This window comes from Procambarus clarkii, chromosome 39 (assembly GCF_040958095.1).
Source record: "Procambarus clarkii isolate CNS0578487 chromosome 39, FALCON_Pclarkii_2.0, whole genome shotgun sequence".
In the NCBI taxonomy this organism is placed as follows: Eukaryota; Metazoa; Arthropoda; class Malacostraca; order Decapoda; family Cambaridae; genus Procambarus; species Procambarus clarkii.
Window position 1 is genome coordinate 37928688 of NC_091188.1, and position 21230 is coordinate 37949917.

Consider the following 21230-nt stretch of genomic DNA (forward strand, 5'->3'; position numbering starts at 1 on the left):
TTTTTCAGTTATATCGTACTAAGACTAGGGAAAGGATAGGTCCATTAAAAACTGAGACAGGTCAAATAACAGATAGTGATGAAGAGATGAGTAGTATTTTTAATAAATATTTTGTATCTGTATTTACTAAAGAGGAACTTAACAATATGCCTTCAGCCGAACAAGTCTATGTGGGTGGGGACGAGGACAGGTTGACGAGTTTAACAGTTACCAGGGAGGATGTTCTTAAACAAATAGTAAAACTCAAACCAAACAAATCCCCAGGGCCGGATGAAGTGTTTGCCAGGGTGCTTAAAGAATGCAAAGAGGAGCTTTGTGACCCACTGTCAACCATATTTAATAAATCAATAGAGTCAGGCAGAGTGCCGGAGTTTTGGAAAGTTGCTAATGTGATACCAGTTTTTAAGAAAGGAGATAGATCACTTGCGTCTAACTATCGACCAATTAGCCTAACGTCTATTGTGGGAAAGTTACTCGAATCTATAATAGCAAATAAAATTCGTCTTCATCTTGAAAAACATAAATTAATAATTGAGTCGCAACATGGTTTTATAAATGGCCGTTCATGTTTAACAAATTTGTTATCTTTTTATTCTAGCATTGTTGAGGCAGTTGATAGTGGTAAGGATTGCGATGTTGTATACCTTGACTTTAGCAAAGCTTTTGATACAGTGCCACATGAAAGACTGATTAAAAAGATAGAGTCTCATGGTATTGGGGGTGCTATATTAAGCTGGATTAGGGCATGGCTATACCAAAGGAAACAGAGAGTTAGTATAAATGGAATCAAGTCAGAGTGGGAAAATGTTGTAAGTGGAGTGCCTCAAGGCTCTGTCCTGGGACCTCTGTTGTTTATAATATATATAAATGATTTAGATTCAGGTTTGAGTAGCAACATTTGCAAATTTGCCGATGATACGAAAATCGGTAGGGAAATTAATTCGGAGGAGGACTCACTATCACTTCAAGTTGATCTAGATAGGGTTTTGAAATGGTCAAAGGATTGGCAGATGCAGTTTAATGCTGATAAATGTAAAGTTCTGAGGTTAGGTAATGATGATAGAGTTACAAGATACGAGCTAGATGGTGTTGTGATTGCGAAGTCGGATTGCGAAAGGGATCTGGGAGTTATGATTAGTAAGAATTTAAAACAAAAGGATCAATGCATAAATGTTCGTAATAAGGCAAATCGGACACTTGGATTTATTAATCGCAGCGTTAGTAACAAGACACCTGGTGTGGTTCTCAAGCTATATCTTGCTCTAGTTAGGCCCCATTTAGATTATGCAGTTCAGTTTTGGTCGCCATATTATAGAATGGATATAAATTCACTTGAACGTGTCCAGCGTAGGATGACTAAGTTAATTCCCCAAATTAGAAATCTTTCATATGAAGAAAGATTAACAAAGCTTAAGTTGCATTCACTGGAAAGGCGAAGAGTTAGGGGTGACATGATAGAGGTTTACAAGTGGATGAATGGACATAACCGGGGGGATATTAATAGGGTATTAAAAGTATCAACACAGGACAGAACACGAAACAATGGGTATAAATTGGATAAGTTTAGATTTAGGAAAGACTTGGGTAAATACTGGTTCAGTAACAGGGTTGTTGGTTTGTGGAACCAGTTGCCGCGTAACATTGTGGAGGTGGGGTCCCTCGATTGTTTCAAGCACGGGTTGGACAAGTATATGAGTGGGATTGGGTGGTTATAGAATAGTAGCTGCCTCGCATGGGCCAATAGGCCTTCTGCAGTTACCTTTGTTCTTATGTTCTTATGTATATGAGTGGGATTGGGTGGTTATAGAATAGGAGCTGCCTCGTATGGGCCAATAGGCCTTCTGCAGTTACCTTTGTTCTTATGTTCTTATGTTCTTATGTTTTGGTCGCCATATTATAGAATGGATATAAATTCACTTGAACGTGTCCAGCGTAGGATGACTAAGTTAATTCCCCAAATTAGAAATCTTTCATATGAAGAAAGATTAACAAAGCTTAAGTTGCATTCACTGGAAAGGCGAAGAGTTAGGGGTGACATGATAGAGGTTTACAAGTGGATGAATGGACATAACCGGGGGGATATTGGTAGGGTATTAAAAGTATCAACACAGGACAGAACACGTAACAATGGGTATAAATTGGATAAGTTTAGATTTAGGAAAGACTTGGGTAAATACTGGTTCAGTAACAGGGTTGTTGGTTTGTGGAACCAATTGCCGCGTAACATTGTGGAGGTGGGGTCCCTCGATTGTTTCAAGCACGGGTTGGACAAGTATATGAGTGGGATTGGGTGGTTATAGAATAGGAGCTGCCTCGTATGGGCCAATAGGCCTTCTGCAGTTACCTTTGTTCTTATGTTCTTATGTTCATATACTTGTCCAACCCGCGCTTGAAACAATCGAGGGACCCCACCTCCAGCACGTTACGCGGTAATTGGTTCCACAAATCAACAACCCTGTTACTGAACCAGTATTTACCCAAGTCTTTCCTAAATCTAAAATACCATGAGCTTCTATTTTTTTAATTAGTCTTTCAAGTGGCACTGTATCAAAAGCTTTGCTAAAGTCAAGGTACACAACATCACAGTCCTTACCACTATCAACTGCCTCAACTATGCTGGAATAAAAAGTTGAATAAAAATACATGAACTGCCATTTGTAAAACCATGTTGCGACCCATTTATTAATTTATGTTTTTCAAGATGGAGACGAATTGTATTTGCAATTATTGATTCAAGTAACTATCCCACAATAGACGTTAGGCTAATTGGCCGATAGTTTGACGCAAGTGATCTATCTCCTTTCTTAAAAATTGGTACCACATTAGCTACCTTACATGACTCTGGCACTCTGCCTGACTCTATTGATTTATTAAATATGGTAGACAGTGGCTCGGAAAGCTCCTCTTTGCATTCTTTAAGCACCCTGGCAAACACTTCATCCGGCCCTGGGGATTTGTTTGGTTTTAGTTTTTCTAATTGTTTAATTACATCCTCCCTGGTAACTGCTAAACTAGTCAACCTGTCCTCATCCTCACCCACATAGACTTGTTCGGCTGAAGGCATATTGTTAAGTTCTTCTTTAGTAAATACAGATAAAATATATTTGTTAAAAATACTACTCATCTCCTTGTCATTATCCGTTATTTGACCTGTCTCAGATTTTAATGGACCTATCCTTTCCCTAGTCTTAGTTTGATATAACTGAAAAAACCCTTTAGGATTTGACTTTGCTTGCTCTGCTATGCGAACTTCATAGTTTCTTTTTGCTTTCCTAATCTCTTTTTTAACATTTCTAACCAGTTGTATGAATTCCTGTTCTAAACTGATTTCCCCATTCTTAATCCTTTTGTACCAAGCTCTCTTTTTACCTATAAGGTTCTTTAAATTATTTGTTATCCACTTTGGGTCATTAGTATTCGATCTATTCAATTTGTATGGTATACTACGTTCCTGTGCTTTGTTTAGAATATTCTTAAATAAGTTATATATTAAATCCACATCGAAATCCCCTTTTACGTCACCTATCGCTGGGTTCATGTCTCACTCTAAGACCGGCCCACACCCCATACCCAAGACTTTCCAATCTATTTGACACCAAAAAATTCTTAGGCTATTAAAATCAGCTTTTCGAAAATCTGGCACTTTAAAAGAATTTTCTCCTACAGGTCTATTCCATTCTATGCTAAATCTGATTACTTTGTGATCACTGTTCCCTAGCTCACTCCCTATTTCGATGTCATTAATTTGTGTTTCCCCTGTTAGTTAACACTAAATCTAAAATATTATTTTCCCGCGTTGGTTCCTTAATGTGTTGCGTAAGAAAGCAATCGTCAATTAATTCTAGAAAATCTTCTGCTTCACTATTCCCTGTTTTGTTCACCCAGTTTATTCCACTAAAATTAAAGTCACCCATGACATAAATACTGTTAGATCTAGATGCTCTAGATATTTCATTCCATAGATGCTTTGCTTCCATTCTGTCTAAATTTGGTGGCCTATATATAACTCCTATTATAATATTATTTGCTTTTTCGTTTAATTCTATCCAAATAGTTTCTGTGTGTGGCTCAGTTTTGATTCCCTCTTTGAGACTACACTTCAAATTGTCCCTAACATATATGGCTACTCCTCCTCCTCGTCTAATATATCTATCTGTGTGAAATAGTTTAAATCCATTTATCTGATATTCAGCTAATAGTTCTCTATTTTCTACGTTCATCCACGTTTCGGTAAGTGCAATAATATCTATTTTTTCTGTGCAGACAAGAGCATTTAATTCATTAATTTTATTTCTTAGACTTCTACTGTTGGTGTAATATATCCTAAGTGAATTGTTATTTTGAGGCCCTTTCTTTCCCTGATCATTTTGCCAATTCTTTTCTCCCACGAACACATACTTTTATTACCTCCTTCCTCCAAATCAATTCCCATACCACTATCTACTAACAGTTTAAACCCAAACAAACACCTCTAACCACTGGTTCCAACGAGTTCGCAACAGCAACAACCCCAGTCCTCGATACATGCACCCCATCACGAGCATACATTTCATTTCTTCCATAGAAGCGTTCCCAGTTGTCTATGAAAGATATTGCATTTGATTTGCAATATCTTTTCAGCCGGCAATTGACACCAAGTGCCCTCGACATCCATTCATTTCCCACTCCCTTTCTTGGAAGAATGCCACATATGATCGGGATTCCTCCCTTGCTCCTAACTAATTCAATGGCTGTCCTGAATCTCTGTATTAGTTCCTCACTCCTAACTCGCCCAACATCATTACCCCCTGCACTAATACAAATAATGGGTTTGTTCCCATTTCCCGTCATAATATCATTCATGTTTTCAACAATATCACCAATTCCAGCTAGCAAACCCTTAATCTGTTCCCCCTATCTCTGGCACAAAACGTTCTGTCTAAATACCTCACCTGGGAATCTCCCACAACCAAAATTCGCTTCGGTACCGCCCTAACTTTCTACTGTTAGTGTAATATACCCTAAGTGAATTGTTATTTTGAGGCCCTTCTCTTTCCCTGATCATTTTGCCAATTCCTTTCTCCCACAAACACATACTTTTATTACCTCCTTCCTCCAAATCAATTCCCATACCTCTATCTACTAACAGTTTAAACCCAAACAAACACCTCTAACCACTTCTTCCAACGAGTTCGCAACAGCAACAACCCCAGCTCTCGATAGATGCACCCCATCACGAGCATACATTTCATTTCTTCCATAGAAGTGTTCACCAGTTGTCTATGAAAAAAATTGCATTTGATTTGCAATATCTTTCCAGCCGGCAATTGACACCAATAGCCCTCGACATCCATTCATTTCCCACTCCCTTTCTTGGAAGAATGCCACATATGATCGGGATTCCTCCCTTGCTCCTAACTAATTCAATGGCTGTCCTGAATCTCTGTATTAGTTCCTGACTCCTAACTCGCCCAACATCATTACCCCCTGCACTAATACAAATAATGGGTTTGTTTCCATTTCCCGTCATAATATCATTCATGTTTCCAACAATATCACCAATTCCAGCTCCCGGATAGCAAACCCTTAATCTGTTCCCCCTATCTCTGGCACAAAACGTTCTGTCTAAATACCTCACCTGGGAATCTCCCACAACCAAAATTCGCTTTGATTCTCCCTTTTCCTTTCGAGCAGTTTGAGGAACCTGCGCTTCAATGCTCCTCGTTGCTTTGCCTCCTCTTCGAACAACAGGTTCACCACAGCACTCGTCCTCTAATACGTCAAATGCATTAAAAGTCCTTAGGTGTAGGCTATTAGTTGTCGGTTTTGCCAAGGTCTTCTTAAGACCCCTGTCTTTCACAACTTGCCAAGACGAGGTCTTCTTAAAACTGGTCCCGTCAGTCTTTCTTAATGGGGTCCCGTCAACACTGGCCTCCTCCTTCGTTTCCTCCCGAAGTCTCAGCCGTCGTACGTCCTCCCGCAGGGAATCCATCTCTGCTCTCAGAGCTCCAACCAGACTCACCAAATCCTTCACTAATCCTTCCATTATTGCAATAATAATGTTACTAGAATCGGAGCTCCAGCTAACACAACCTCTCACTGTGACTGCCCCTCTCACTGTGACTGAGTTTAGTTTTACTATTTGTTTAATTACGTCCTCCCTGGTAACTGCTAAACTATTCAACCTGTCCTCGTCCCTACCCACATATACTTGTTTGGCTGAAGGCATATTGTTAAGTTCCTCTTTAGTAAATACAGTGTGACGATAATCTCTTTCAAGAGAGATTGAGCCTGCTCCTCTCTACATCAAGTTACGTATTTTACACAACAATAACAAACCAGGCATTTACACAACCCCCCCCCCCTTCTAGTGCAGGGGGGGGGGGGTGTTGTGTGCACCAATACACCACTCGGTGTATTGGTGCTGCTAAAAGGATAATATTACTGTCTTAAAGATGATTGCAAGTTTTTTTTTTTTTATAAAACCCCAGCAGAGCGCAGAGAATTACTGCTAATTACCTGTTCGGAAATCTCAAATGTTTTAAAACAAATTGTCAAGGACACCGAGGTAGAACCAGAATTGGAGCTACATATCAGCGTTCCGGTGCCGGATATGACGTTGGCGCCAGATGCGATGTTGGCGCCAGAGCGAGATGTAATGTTGGCGCCGGAGCCGGATGCGATGTTGAGGTCGGGCTCGGTGTCGGCGCCTTAGCCGGGCGCAATATTGGCGCCAGGGTTTTTTAAACAAACAAAGCAAGGACCCAAAACCTGCCGATATTATAAATGGGGATATCTGTAAACATGGGATATCGGGGAGAACAACTGGAATATGTAAATATGATCATCTCAGAAAATGCAAGAGCCTTCTTAGTACAAGTAAATGTACCAAAAGCTGTGATTTCTATCACTCAAAACTGTGCAAGAACTCTTTATATATGAATGAATGTTTCAACATAGAATGTCCAGCTTTGAACAAATCCACAAGGGCCATGACGAGGATTCGAACTTACGTCCGAGATCATCTCACGCTGCCTTAATCGACTAATTAAGGCAGCGTCTGGGATGATCCCGGACGTATGTTCGAATCCTCATCACGGCCCTTGTGGATTTGTTCACTGATGCATCACGCTATTGTGATTTCTGTGTGTAATGTCCAGCTTTTCATATTAAAGATACCAGGCGAATAAGACCGACAGACCGCCTCGATGAAAGCAGCTACAACACTATTTACCAGGATGATTTTTTAGCAAGAGGAGGAGGAAAAGATTGGCTAAAAATGTCCAGACTCTACCACCAACTCGGTTAAATGCTATAGAGGACACAAACACAGTGGCCTCCATAACAGAACCTCGGATATTAACACCAAGTAAAGCATCCAACACTTCCACAAACGTAACATCATTTTTATTTGCCAACATTCAGGAAATAAACACGTAAATCTAACAAAGTGCACGTAATAGATGGCCTCCAACATGAGGCAAATGCAGTGTTTGCAGCCCTAGCGGAAACCCACACCAAGGACTACCATGATGGTGAAATATGGATTTCGGAGTACAATCTTTTCAGATGTGACAGGAAATACAGGCTACAAGGTGGGGTCAGCCTGTACATCAAAGACACACTCATCTGTACTGAGTTGTTAAACACCACAAACGATATGGTGGAAGTGCTAGTAATAAAATAGGGATCTTAAATGTAGTTATTGTCCTTGTATATAAGTCACTGGAGGCAAATCCTCAGCAGTTTAAAGACCAGCTAATGAAAATAGAACATTGCTTAGAAAACCTCACAAATTCGGCCCCAAACATCATCCTGCTTGGGGACTTCAACCTACGGCACCTGAAATGGAAGCACCTGGCTAATACAGTTATATCAGAGAGAATTCCGGGAAGTAGCCTAAATGAACAGTCACATGCAAATGACCTGCTACGGATGTGCGACAGGTTTGCCTTAAACCAGCAAATAGTAGAACCTACTGGGAAGGAGAACACGCTGGACCTCATTTTCACTAATAATGATGAATTGATCAGGAACATGATGATCACAAATACCTGTTACTCAGATCACTAATTAAATGAAGTTCTGACAAGTATGGGGAGTAGACCTGCACAACCAGTCCCGAGTCCCAGGGAAGGAGAATTTCGCAAATTCAATTTCAATAATAAACAGATACACTGGGAGCAAATAAACCTAGACCTCACAGAAATAAGCTGGGAAGAACAGCTAGAAAATGCAAACCTGAAAAAAATAAGCTCAGTAGCATTAGAAATATGCTCAAACCGCGTATCCCTAAATAAAAAAGAGGAAGAGATGCAGATTGGAACGGTAACGCCGTTCCCTCTATATACGAAGAAAACGAATCGCGAAACACCCCATCGAAAAAACAGTCCACCGGACACCATAAAGATCATTGGTACTATTGTGAACGTGTCAAAGAACTCAACCATAGACTCAACAGAACAAGAAAGCTATACAAAAAGCAGCCAAGTGACCGCAACAGGATCTTACTTTGTGAGGTCAAGGAACATGTGCATCGAGAGACCAGACAAATAAAAGAACAAAAGTAGCTGGAATGGTATTCACACCTGAATGAACACACCTCTCTCGGAGAGATGTGGCAGCAATTTCACCGAGCCAAAGGGAATAAAACACCTAAAGCTCCACACCCCAAGGATCCTCAACAGGAAGCCGAAGTACTGGCAACCAGGTTTGCAGAGAGAGCAGCCAGCAATCAACTTCCACTAGATGTATTTGCAGTACAGACCGGACTAGAGGAAGAAAGGTGGCACAGAATCCTTACAGCACGTGAAGAAGTCTCTGACACTAATGCCCCCTTCACACTGGATGAGCTCAATCGGGCTAAGAAAAACTCCAAGGATACGTCCCCTGGAGCCGACAAAATAACCTATAAAATGATTAAAAACCTCGGCCCAGAGGGAGACGCTGCATACCTAAGGTTAATTAATTTAGCCTGGACTTCTCAAACTAGACCTTCTGCTTGGAATAGAGCAGACATAGTGCCGATCCCAAAACCCAAAGATCCAGCTAATCCCAGGCCCATCTCTCTCCAAAGCTGTGCAGCCAAGACGGCTGGCAGAATGGCACTCAACAGACTGGAGTGGAAAATGCCTAAACTGCACCATGATATGTATGCCTATAGAAGTGGGGTTGGCACAGTGGAATGTATTACAACTCTGTTAGCCCACTTGAATGACAGACCAGGAATGCTGATATTCCTGGACCTCGAAAAAGCCTTTGAACTGGCTAGCGCCCCAGCTATTCTCTGCTGCCTCATTGACAAAGAGGTCAGAGGCAACCTGCTCTCCTGGACCAAAAACTGTCTCATAAACAGAGAAGCAAGAGTAAAACTTCATGGCACAGTCTCTGAGTACAAAAAGACATGAAAATGGTACACCGCAAGGAGGTATTCTCAGCCCTCTTCTCTTCAACTGTTTAATGGAAAGAATAATGAGGTTGAAACTTCCACATCACTGCAGGCTGCTAAACTACGCGGACGACTTTGTCATCATCATAAAAGGAAGGTATGCGGCGCGCCTTGCACCCAAATGCTTAGACTACATCAGTAATAAAGCATAGAGCATAGTAATATAAAGCATAGAGCATAGTAATATAAAGCATAGAGCATAGTAATATAAAGCATAGTAATAAAGCATATACGGCACGCATAGACGCAATAAAGCACCTAAATTATTGGGATCGTCTCAAAGCCCTCCAAATGTACTCACTAGAAAGAAGACGAGAGAGATATCAAATAATATACACCTGGAAGATGCTGGAGGGCCAAGTACCAAATCTACACAGTAAAATAACAACGGACTGGAGTGAACGATATGGAAGAAAATGCAGAATAGAACCAGTGAAGAGCCATAGGCACAATCAGAGAACACTGTATAAACATCAGAGGTCCGCGGTTGTTCAACGTCCTCCCAGCAAGCATAAGAAATATTGTCGGAACAACCGTGGACATCTTCAAGAGGAAACTAGATTTATTCCTCCAAGGAGTGCCGGACCAACCGGGTTGTGGTGGGTATGTGGGCCTACGGGCCGCTCCAAGCAACAGCCTGGTGGACCAAACTCTCACAAGTCAAGCCTGGCCTCGGGCCGGGCTTGGGGAGTAGAAGAACTCCCAGAACCCCATCAACCAGGTATCAACCAGTAAAGAGGCAAAACAGATTGGGATCAAACTCAACCCCTCAAAGTCAAAGGCCATGCCCATAAAAATAGCGAAGCCCAACATCCAACTCACAGTACAGGGTCAACCAATTGAATGGGTCGACACCTATGAGTATCTAGGAATCATGCTGGACACACACACATGAATTTTAATGCTGAGGTCACTTACTTGAGAGAGCGAACTGCGGCCCGGTCGGCAATCCTCAGGTCGCTAACCTCCCTCTCTGGAGGAGCCAATCTGCAAGTCCTTCGCACATACTATATACAGGCAGTCAGATCAGTGATCGATTATGCCGCACCTGCACTCACAAATCTATCACACCAACAGTGGAAAAAGCTTGAAGATGCCCAAATCAATGCTATGAGAGCCGCACTGGGAGCTCCCATGTGGACCAGGCTTGAAACTCTTAGACTGGAGACGGGTTTGCCCTCTCTACAAGAAAGAATATCACAAAGGACAGCTACAATTATCAGTAAGATAAATATGTCTTCTGTTCCAATCCCAATACGGCAGGCCTTGGTGGTTGGACTAGGCCAAACAATGGAAACTCTTGGGCTGAAAGAGCAGGAAAAGTCGTAAACAGACTACATTTAAAAAGCATAATTCTTGATAGAGAAGGTGATCATCCACACCCAAATTACACTCCTTCCGCACCGTGGGAGGAGCCTACTTTCAAAATTGTAATAGAAAGTCTCCCAATGAAAAAGGCTGCCTATGATCCGACAATCCTAAGGCGCATAACATAACATAAGAACATAAGAACAAAGGTAACTGCAGAAGGCCTATTGGCCCATACGAGACAGCTCCTATTCTATAACCACCCAATCCCACTCATATACTTGTCCAACCCGCGCTTGAAACAATCGAGGGACCCCACCTCCACCACGCCACGCGGCAACTGGTTCCACAAATCTACAACCCTGTTACTGAACCAGTATTTACCCAAGTCTTTCCTAAATCTAAACTTATCCAATTTATACCCATTGTTTCGTGTTCTGTCCTGTGTTGATACTTTTAATACCCTATTAATATCCCCCTTGTTATGTCCATTCACCCACTTGTAAACCTCTATCATGTCGCCCCTAACTCTTCGCCTTTCCAGTGAATGCAACTTAAGCTTTGTTAATCTTTCTTCATATGAAAGATTTCTAATTTGGGGAATTAACTTTGGGGATTTCGATGTGGATTCAATATATAACTTATTTAAGAATATTCTAAACAAAGCACAGGAACGTAGTATACCATACAAATTGAATAGATCGTATACTAATGACCCAAAGTGGATAACAAAGAATTTGAAGAACCTTATAGGTAAAAAGAGAGCTTGGTACAAAAGGATTAAAAATGGGGAGGTCACTTTAGAACAGGAATTCGTACAACTGGTTAGAAATGTTAAAAAAGAGATAAGGAAAGCAAAAAGAAACTATGAAGTTCGCATAGCAGGGCAAGCAAAGACAAATCCTAAAGGGTTTTTTCAGTTATATCGTACTAAGACTAGGGAAAGGATAGGTCCGTTAAAAACTGAGACAGGTCAAATAACAGATAGTGATGAAGAGATGAGTAGTATTTTTAATAAATATTTTGTATCTGTATTTACTAAAGAGGAACTTAACAATATGCCTTCAGCCGAACAAGTCTATGTGGGTGGGGACGAGGACAGGTTGACGAGTTTAGCAGTTACCAGGGAGGATGTTCTTAAACAAATAGTAAAACTCAAACCAAACAAATCCCCAGGGCCGGATGAAGTGTTTGCTAGGGTGCTTAAAGAATGCAAAGAGGAGCTTTGTGACCCACTGTCAACCATATTTAATAAATCAATAGAGTCAGGCAGAGTGCCAGAGTTTTGGAAAGTTGCTAATGTGATACCAGTTTTTAAGAAAGGAGATAGATCACTTGCGTCTAACTATCGACCAATTAGCCTAACGTCTATTGTGGGAAAGTTACTCGAATCTATAATAGCAAATAAAATTCGTCTTCATCTTGAAAAACATAAATTAATAATTGAGTCGCAACATGGTTTTATAAATGGCCGTTCATGTTTAACAAATTTGTTATCTTTTTATTCTAGCATTGTTGAGGCAGTTGATAGTGGTAAGGATTGCGATGTTGTATACCTTGACTTTAGCAAAGCTTTTGATACAGTGCCACATGAAAGACTGATTAAAAAAATAGAGTCTCATGGTATTGGGGGTGCTATATTAAGCTGGATTAGGGCATGGCTATACCAAAGGAAACAGAGAGTTAGTATAAATGGAATCAAGTCAGAGTGGGAAAATGTTGTAAGTGGAGTGCCTCAAGGCTCTGTCCTGGGACCTCTGTTGTTTATAATATATATAAATGATTTAGATTCAGGTTTGAGTAGCAACATTTGCAAATTTGCCGATGATACGAAAATCGGTAGGGAAATTAATTCGGAGGAGGACTCACTATCACTTCAAGTTGATCTAGATAGGGTTTTGAAATGGTCAAAGGATTGGCAGATGCAGTTTAATGCTGATAAATGTAAAGTTCTGAGGTTAGGTAATGATGATAGAGTTACAAGATACGAGCTAGATGGTGTTGTGATTGCGAAGTCGGATTGCGAAAGGGATCTGGGAGTTATGATTAGTAAGAATTTAAAACAAAAGGATCAATGCATAAATGTTCGTAATAAGGCAAATCGGACACTTGGATTTATTAATCGCAGCGTTAGTAACAAGACACCTGGTGTGGTTCTCAAGCTATATCTTGCTCTAGTTAGGCCCCATTTAGATTATGCAGTTCAGTTTTGGTCGCCATATTATAGAATGGATATAAATTCACTTGAACGTGTCCAGAGTAGGATGACTAAGTTAATTCCCCAAATTAGAAATCTTTCATATGAAGAAAGATTAACAAAGCTTAAGTTGCATTCACTGGAAAGGCGAAGAGTTAGGGGTGACATGATAGAGGTTTACAAGTGGATGAATGGACATAACCGGGGGGATATTAATAGGGTATTAAAAGTATCAACACAGGACAGAACACGAAACAATGGATATAAATTGGATAAGTTTAGATTTAGGAAAGACTTGGGTAAATACTGGTTCAGTAACAGGGTTGTTGATTTGTGGAACCAATTGCCGCGTAACATTGTGGAGGTGGGGTCCCTCGATTGTTTCAAGCACGGGTTGGACAAGTATATGAGTGGGATTGGGTGGTTATAGAATAGGAGCTGCCTCGTATGGGCCAATAGGCCTTCTGCAGTTACCTTTGTTCTTATGTTCTTATGTTCTTAACTTAGTCATCCTACGCTGGACACGTTCAAGTGAATTTATATCCATTCTATAATATGGCGACCAAAACTGAACTGCATAATCTAAATGGGGCCTAACTAGAGCAAGATATAGCTTGAGAACCACACCAGGTGTCTTGTTACTAACGCTGCGATTAATAAATCCAAGTGTCCGATTAATAAATCCAAATAATAGAAGAGCAAATGATAGCATAGCAGTACCAGGAGCCACCCACATCTTCACAGACGGATCGGTGGACAAAGAATATGAGAGTGCTGGCGCTGCTCTTTGCACGGCCAGCGTACAAAGGCATATTGGAGACATTGGAGACTGGGAGGATTAGAATCATCAACCCAAACTGAGCTGTTTGCTCAGTTTGGGTTGATGATTCTTTGAGTTGTACAACTATGTACAACTGTTGTATGAGTATGTTGTACTCATACAACAGGCATTCGCATATGTGATTGCACAAAACACTCAAAATGCAATCATACACACAGACTCAAAAGTTGTACTTCAAATACTAGGACAAAAACAGTGGAAAGATAACGTGGAAATAATTACCACCATTTTGTATCTTGGAGCAGTCGCTAAAGGCAAAGGACTCAACATAACCTTAAACAGGATCCCATCCCATTAAATGAAAAAGCTGATGAAATTGCTAAATTGGCAACTCGTCATCCAGTGATACATAAAACAATTCAACCCAGCCTAGAGAACATAAAAAACATCATCACCAAAAAACTCTCACATCTCAACAAAGCCTACCTGCACCAGAGAATAGCTGAAGGTTCGCCATCTGCAACATGGTATCTTCAGGCAACCAAATTAGAAAGGTTAAATATCCCAAAAGGAATCTACAGGGAAATATCAGTTAGGTTATATAGACTACGTCTAGTTTACAGATGCAACTGGGAGATTGGTGAACCCTGACAGAGAGAGTGCATCTTCTGCCAAACTGTCACAGAAAAGCCATTACTTCACTATCTTCTGGAATGTGAAGCAACCAATGACCTTAGAAGAGCTTTAAGAGTTCCTGAATCATGCAGTGGCCACCCTGAAGCCATCAACACAGCCACTCTCCTGGTCAACAAAGGTGTCCAGCAGCTGGACACCCTCATCAAGACTGTGAAGCAGTATCCTCCCCTGCGATAACAGCTTGATGGTTAAATGCAACCTCAGAATACTGAGAAAAAAAATTGTACCACTTACGGGCTATTCATGCCCGTGCCACCTCTTGGGTGGCTTAATCGTCATCAGTCAATCAATCAAACGCGAAACACAGACGGGAGACATCTCCCGTCATGCAGGGTGCATTCGCACCTCCACAGATCTCCAGTATCAGCTCTTGATACTGGTAATGGCTCAACAGGGCCACCACTTACGGGCTATTCATGCCCGTGCCACCTTTTGGGTGGCTTAATCTTCATCAATCAATCAATCGCGAAACAACTTGAGAGTCGCACCCAAGAACGGGGAAGAAGTTTAGGTAGAGGAATCAAAACGATAAAAAACAAACAATAAAAATAAAAACAAAGCTACAAGAATCATACAAAACCCAAGAGATGCAAGGGGAGCAAAAAGCCATCAGTGAAATAGAAATCCGAAATATTTTTTCTCCTATACAAAATCAAGATAAAAACTACATCTAGTATCGGGACTTTGCGAAAGAGAGATGGAACTTTCACTGATGACAACAAAGAAATGAGCGAGATACTGAGGAAGCAGTATGACTCTTTTTTTTCAGCGAGCCACTAAAGACACTAAAGATTGATAACCCAAATGAATTTTTCATGGATATGATATCAAATCATATCTTAGATGTCACCCTATCCCCACTGGATTTTGAAGATTGATTGATTGATAAAGATTAAGCCACCCAAGAGGTGGCACGGGCATAAATAGCCCGTAAGTGGTGGCCCTTTTGAGCCACCAGTATCATTAGCTGATACTGGAGATCTGTGGAGGTGCGACTGCACCCTGCGTGACGGGAGATGTCTCCCGTGTAACGGATTTTGAAGAAGTCATAGACAGTATATGCCTATGCACTCTGCACCAGGCCCTGATTCTTGGAACTATATATTCATCAAGAACTGTAAAAAAACATTATCGCAGGCCCTTCACATTCTTTGGAGACAAAGCCTAGATACTGGCGTTATCCCTGACATACTAAAAACAACAGAGATAGTACCACTCCATAAAGGAGGAAATAAGGCAGAGTCAAAATATTACAGACCAATAGCACTAACATCACATATCATAAAAATCTTTGAGAGAGTGCTAAGAAGTAAGATCACAAAATACATGGAATCAAAGCATCTCCATAACCCCGGACAACATAGTTTCAGAACAGGGCGCTCTTGCCTATCACAGTTGCTTGATCACTATGACATGGCATTAGATGCTATGGAAGACAGACAAAACGCTGATGGAATTTACAGATTTCGCTAAAATCTTCGACAAATGTGACCATGGTGTTATTGCAAACAAAATGCGTTCAAGGAAATTACCGAAAAAATAGGCAGATGGATCTACAATTTCCTGAGTAACTGTTACGGCCCTATTGGGTCGCAACTGGGTTCTTCTCTGATGTTATTAGAGTTTGGGTATCCGGCCCCAAGTTAGTAGTGGCTTTCAAGGGGTGTGTTCCATAACGCAAGTAAATGAAAGGGGAAGGGATACAAATGCACTGCTTTTGTATATATATTGCTACCACCACCATAAATAAATATATCACAGTCACACGCGGGTTGCTATAACTACACTTATTATATACAGATTAGTCTTCCTCTGAAGACACAGGATGCTCCACGGTGCTCACGATGAGTAGCCCTGGTTCTCTTCGTCGTGGCCCACGATGAATCCTCTGATTCTCTCGGCGAATCTACCCTGGCCACAGGCCAGCCAAATCACAGTCCCACTGGGTGCACCGTCGTGGAGGCCTTCAACCACAAATCCAGCCTGTAGCTGGCAGGTTCCACTCCACGAACCGATACTAGGGTTGCGAGTTCTAGACAGGAGCCATGTCATAGTGATTCCGCAGATCACTCTCCTCTCTCCGCACCACAGTGGGTAGTCTCTTCCACCAGCCAGCCCCTAGATAAGACGATTCCTGGTACTGCCACGTCACAGGCAGGCTAACACACTCAACAGTGCCTGTCCAGGGGTGACTCACAGCTACCTCAGAGCAAACTCGTGGAGAGACTATGGCTGCCTTGGGTAGACTGCCCCATCGTCGAATACAGCAGTCCCAGGTCGACTCTGTAATCAGACACGTCATTAGTGTTGGGGACACTCTAGGGCACCTCACTAACAGGCTTAGACACAAACGTCCACCTATCCACTCCATAGATGGCGTTGCTGTCTAAGCGCCACCTCACCAGAGGTCAGCAGCGGCTATGTTATGAGCTGATCAAGACGGGAAACCGTCCATCTGGTCACCATTTGGTCCGGGAGACATCTCCCGTCTCGCTGGGTGCAGCCGCACTTCCACAGGTCTCCAGTATCATCTATTGATACTGGTGATGGCTCAAAAGGGCCACCACTTACGAGCTATTCATACCCGTGCCACCTTTTGGGCGGCTTCATCTTCATCTTAACACATTCACAAGGGAGACATCTCCCATCATGCAGGGTGCATTCGCACCTCCACAGATCTCCAGTATCAGCTCTTGATACTGGTAATGGCTTAAAAATGGCCACCACTTACAGGCTATTTTTGCCCGTGCCACCTTTTGGGTTGCTTCATCTTCATCTTAACACATTCATAAGGGAGACATCTTCCGTCATGCAGGGTGCATTCGCACCTCCACAGATCTCCAGTATTAGCTCTTGATACTGGTAATGGCTTAAAAGGGCCACCACTTACGGGCTATTCATGCCCGTGCCACCTTTTGGGTGGCTTAATCTTCATCAATCAATCAATCACGGGAAACCAGCCCCTGTGGCCGGTAGATCCTGTCCTCACTAGATGGCTTCGTCCATTTGGAGGGGGTTTCGGGAGCCGACCCACAGATGGCGTTGTCGTCACTGCTCCGTGCTACGACGCTGGGCTCGGGTCCGTAACAGTAACCGACCCCAATGTGTAATGGTCAACAAAATAAAATCCTGTCCATCAACCGTGAAGGGCTCAGCCCCCCAGGGTACTGTGCTTGCTCCAGTACTTTTTCTCATCCTCATATCGGACATGGACACAACCTATAGTACTGTATCGTCCTTTGCAGATGACACTAGGATTTTTATGAGAGTAGAAACATAGAGGACACGGCAAACCTCTAAGCAGATGTAAATCAGGTCTTTTTATGGGCTTCAGAAAACAATATGGTGTGAAACATAGAAAACATTGCTAGCTAAATCTAAAATAATATTTTAGATTTAGTGTTAACTAACAGGGAAACACAAATTAATGACATCGAAATAGGGAGTGAGCTAGGGAACAGTGATCACAAAGAAATCAGATTTAGCATAGAATGGAATAGACCTGTAGGAGAAAATTCTGTTACAGTGCCAGATTTTCGAAAAGCTGATTTTAATAGCCTTAGAATTTTTTTGGGTCAAATTGATTGGAAAGTCTTGGGTATGGGGTGGGGGCCGGTCTTGGAGCGAGACATGAACCCAGCGATAGGTGACGTAAATGGGGATTTCGATGTGGATTCAATATATAACTTATTTAAGAATATTCTAAACAAAGCACAGGAACGTAGTATACCATACAAATTGAATAGATCGAATACCAATGACCCAAAGTGGATAACAAAGAATTTGAAGAACCTTATAGGTAAAAAGAGAGCTTGGTACAAAAGGATTAAAAATGGGGAGGTCACTTTAGAACAGGAATTCGTACAACTGGTTAGAAATGTTAAAAAAGAGATAAGGAAAGCAAAAAGAAACTATGAAGTTCGCATACCAGGGCAAGCAAAGACAGATGCTAAAGGGTTTTTTCAGTTATATCGTACTAAGACTAGGGAAAGGATAGAACATAAGAACATAAGAACATAAGAACAAAGGTAACTGCAGAAGGCCTATTGGCCCATACGAGGCAGCTCCTATTCTATAACCACCCAATCCCACTCATATACTTGTCCAACCCGTGCTTGAAACAATCGAGGGACCCCACCTCCACAATGTTACGCGGCAATTGGTTCCACAAATCAACAACCCTGTTACTGAACCAGTATTTACCCAAGTCTTTCCTAAATCTAAACTTATCCAATTTATATCCATTGTTTCGTGTTCTGTCCTGTGTTGATACTTTTAATACCCTATTAATATCCCCCCGGTTATGTCCATTCATCCACTTGTAAACCTCTATCATGTCACCCCTAACTCTTCGCCTTTCCAGTGAATGCAACTTAAGCTTTGTTAATCTTTCTTCATATGAAAGATTTCTAATTTGGGGAATTAACTTAGTCATCCTACGCTGGACACGTTCAAGTGAATTTATATCCATTCTATAATATGGCGACCAAAACTGAACTGCATAATCTAAATGGGGCCTAACTAGAGCAAGATATAGCTTGAGAACCACACCGGGAGTCTTGTTACTAACGCTGCGATTAATAAATCCAAGTGTCCGATTTGCCTTATTACGAACATTTATGCATTGATCCTTTTGTTTTAAATTCTTACTAATCATAACTCCCAGATCCCTTTCGCAATCCGACTTCGCAATCACAACACCATCTAGCTCGTATCTTGTAACTCTATCATCATTACCTAACCTCAGAACTTTACATTTATCAGCATTAAACTGCATCTGCCAATCCTTTGACCATTTCAAAACCCTATCTAGATCAACTTGAAGTGATAGTGAGTCCTCCTCCGAATTAATTTCCCTACCGATTTTCGTATCATCGGCAAATTTGCAAATGTTGCTACTCAAACCTGAATCTAAATCATTTATATATATTATAAACAACAGAGGTCCCAGGACAGAGCCTTGAGGCACTCCACTTACAACATTTTCCCACTCTGACTTGATTCCATTTATACTAACTCTCTGTTTCCTTTGGTATAGCCATGCCCTAATCCAGCTTAATACAGCACCCCCAATACCATGAGACTCTATTTTTTTAATCAGTCTTTCATGTGGCACTGTATCAAAAGCTTTGCTAAAGTCAAGGTATACAACATCGCAATCCTTACCACTATCAACTGCCTCAACAATGCTAGAATAAAAAGATAACAAATTTGTTAAACATGAACGGCCATTTATAAAACCATGTTGCGACTCAATTATTAATTTATGTTTTTCAAGATGAAGACGAATTTTATTTGCTATTATAGATTCGAGTAACTTTCCCACAATAGACGTTAGGCTAATTGGTCGATAGTTAGACGCAAGTGATCTATCTCCTTTCTTAAAAACTGGTATCACATTAGCAACTTTCCAAAACTCTGGCACTCTGCCTGACTCTATTGATTTATTAAATATAGTTGACAGTGGGTCACAAAGCTCCTCTTTGCATTCTTTAAGCACCCTAGCAAACACTTCATCCGGCCCTGGGGATTTGTTTGGTTTGCGTTTTACTATTTGTTTAAGAACATCCTCCCTGGTAACTGCTAAACTCGTCAACCTGTCCTCGTCCCCACCCACATAGACTTGTTCGGCTGAAGGCATATTGTTAAATTCCTCTTTAGTAAATACAGATACAAAATATTTATTAAAAATACTACTCATCTCTTCATCACTATCTGTTATTTGACCTGTCTCAGTTTTTAATGGACCTATCCTTTCCCTAGTCTTAGTACGATATAACTGAAAAAACCCTTTAGGATTTGTCTTTGCTTGCCCTGCTATGCGAACTTCATAGTTTCTTTTTGCTTTCCTTATCTCTTTTTTAACATTTCTAACCAGTTGTACGAATTCCTGTTCTAAAGTGACCTCCCCATTTTTAATCCTTTTGTACCAAGCTCTCTTTTTACCTATAATTTTCTTCAAATTCTTTGTTATCCACTTTGGGTCATTAGTATACGATCTATTCAATTTGTATGGTATACTACGTTCCTGTGCTTTGTTTAGAATATTCTTAAATAAGTTATATATTGAATCCACATCGAAATCCCCATTTAAGTCACCTATCGCTGGGTTCATGTCTCGCTCCAAGACCGGCCCACACCCCATACCCAAGCCTTTCCAATCAATTTGACCCAAAAAATTTCTTAGGCTATTAAAATCAGCTTTTCGAAAATCTGGCACTTTAACAGAATTTTCTCCTACTGGTCTATTCCATTCTATGCTAAATCTGATTTCTTTGTGATCACTGCTCCCTAGCTCACTCCCTATTTCGATGTCATTAATTTGCGTTTCCCTGTTAGTTAACACTAAATCTAAAATATTATTTTCCCGTGTTGGTTCCTTAATGTGTTGCGTAAGAAAGCAATCGTCAATTAATTCTAGAAAATCTTCTGCTTCACTATTCCCTGTTTTGTTCAACCAGTTTATTCCGCTAAAATTAAAGTCACCCATGACATAAATACTGTTAGATCTAGATGCTCTAGATATTTCATCCCATAGATGCTTTGCTTCCATTCTGTCTAAATTTGGTGGCCTATATATTACTCCTATTATAATATTATTAGCTTTTTCGTTTAATTCAATCCAAATAGTTTCTGTGTGTGGCTCTGTTTTGATTCCCTCTTTGAGACTACATTTCAAATTGTCCCTAACATATATGGCTACTCCACCTCCTCGTCTAATATATCTATCTGTGTGAAATAGTTTAAATCCATATATTTGATATTCAGCTAATAGTTCTCTATTTTCTACATTCATCCACGTTTCGGTAAGTGCAATAATA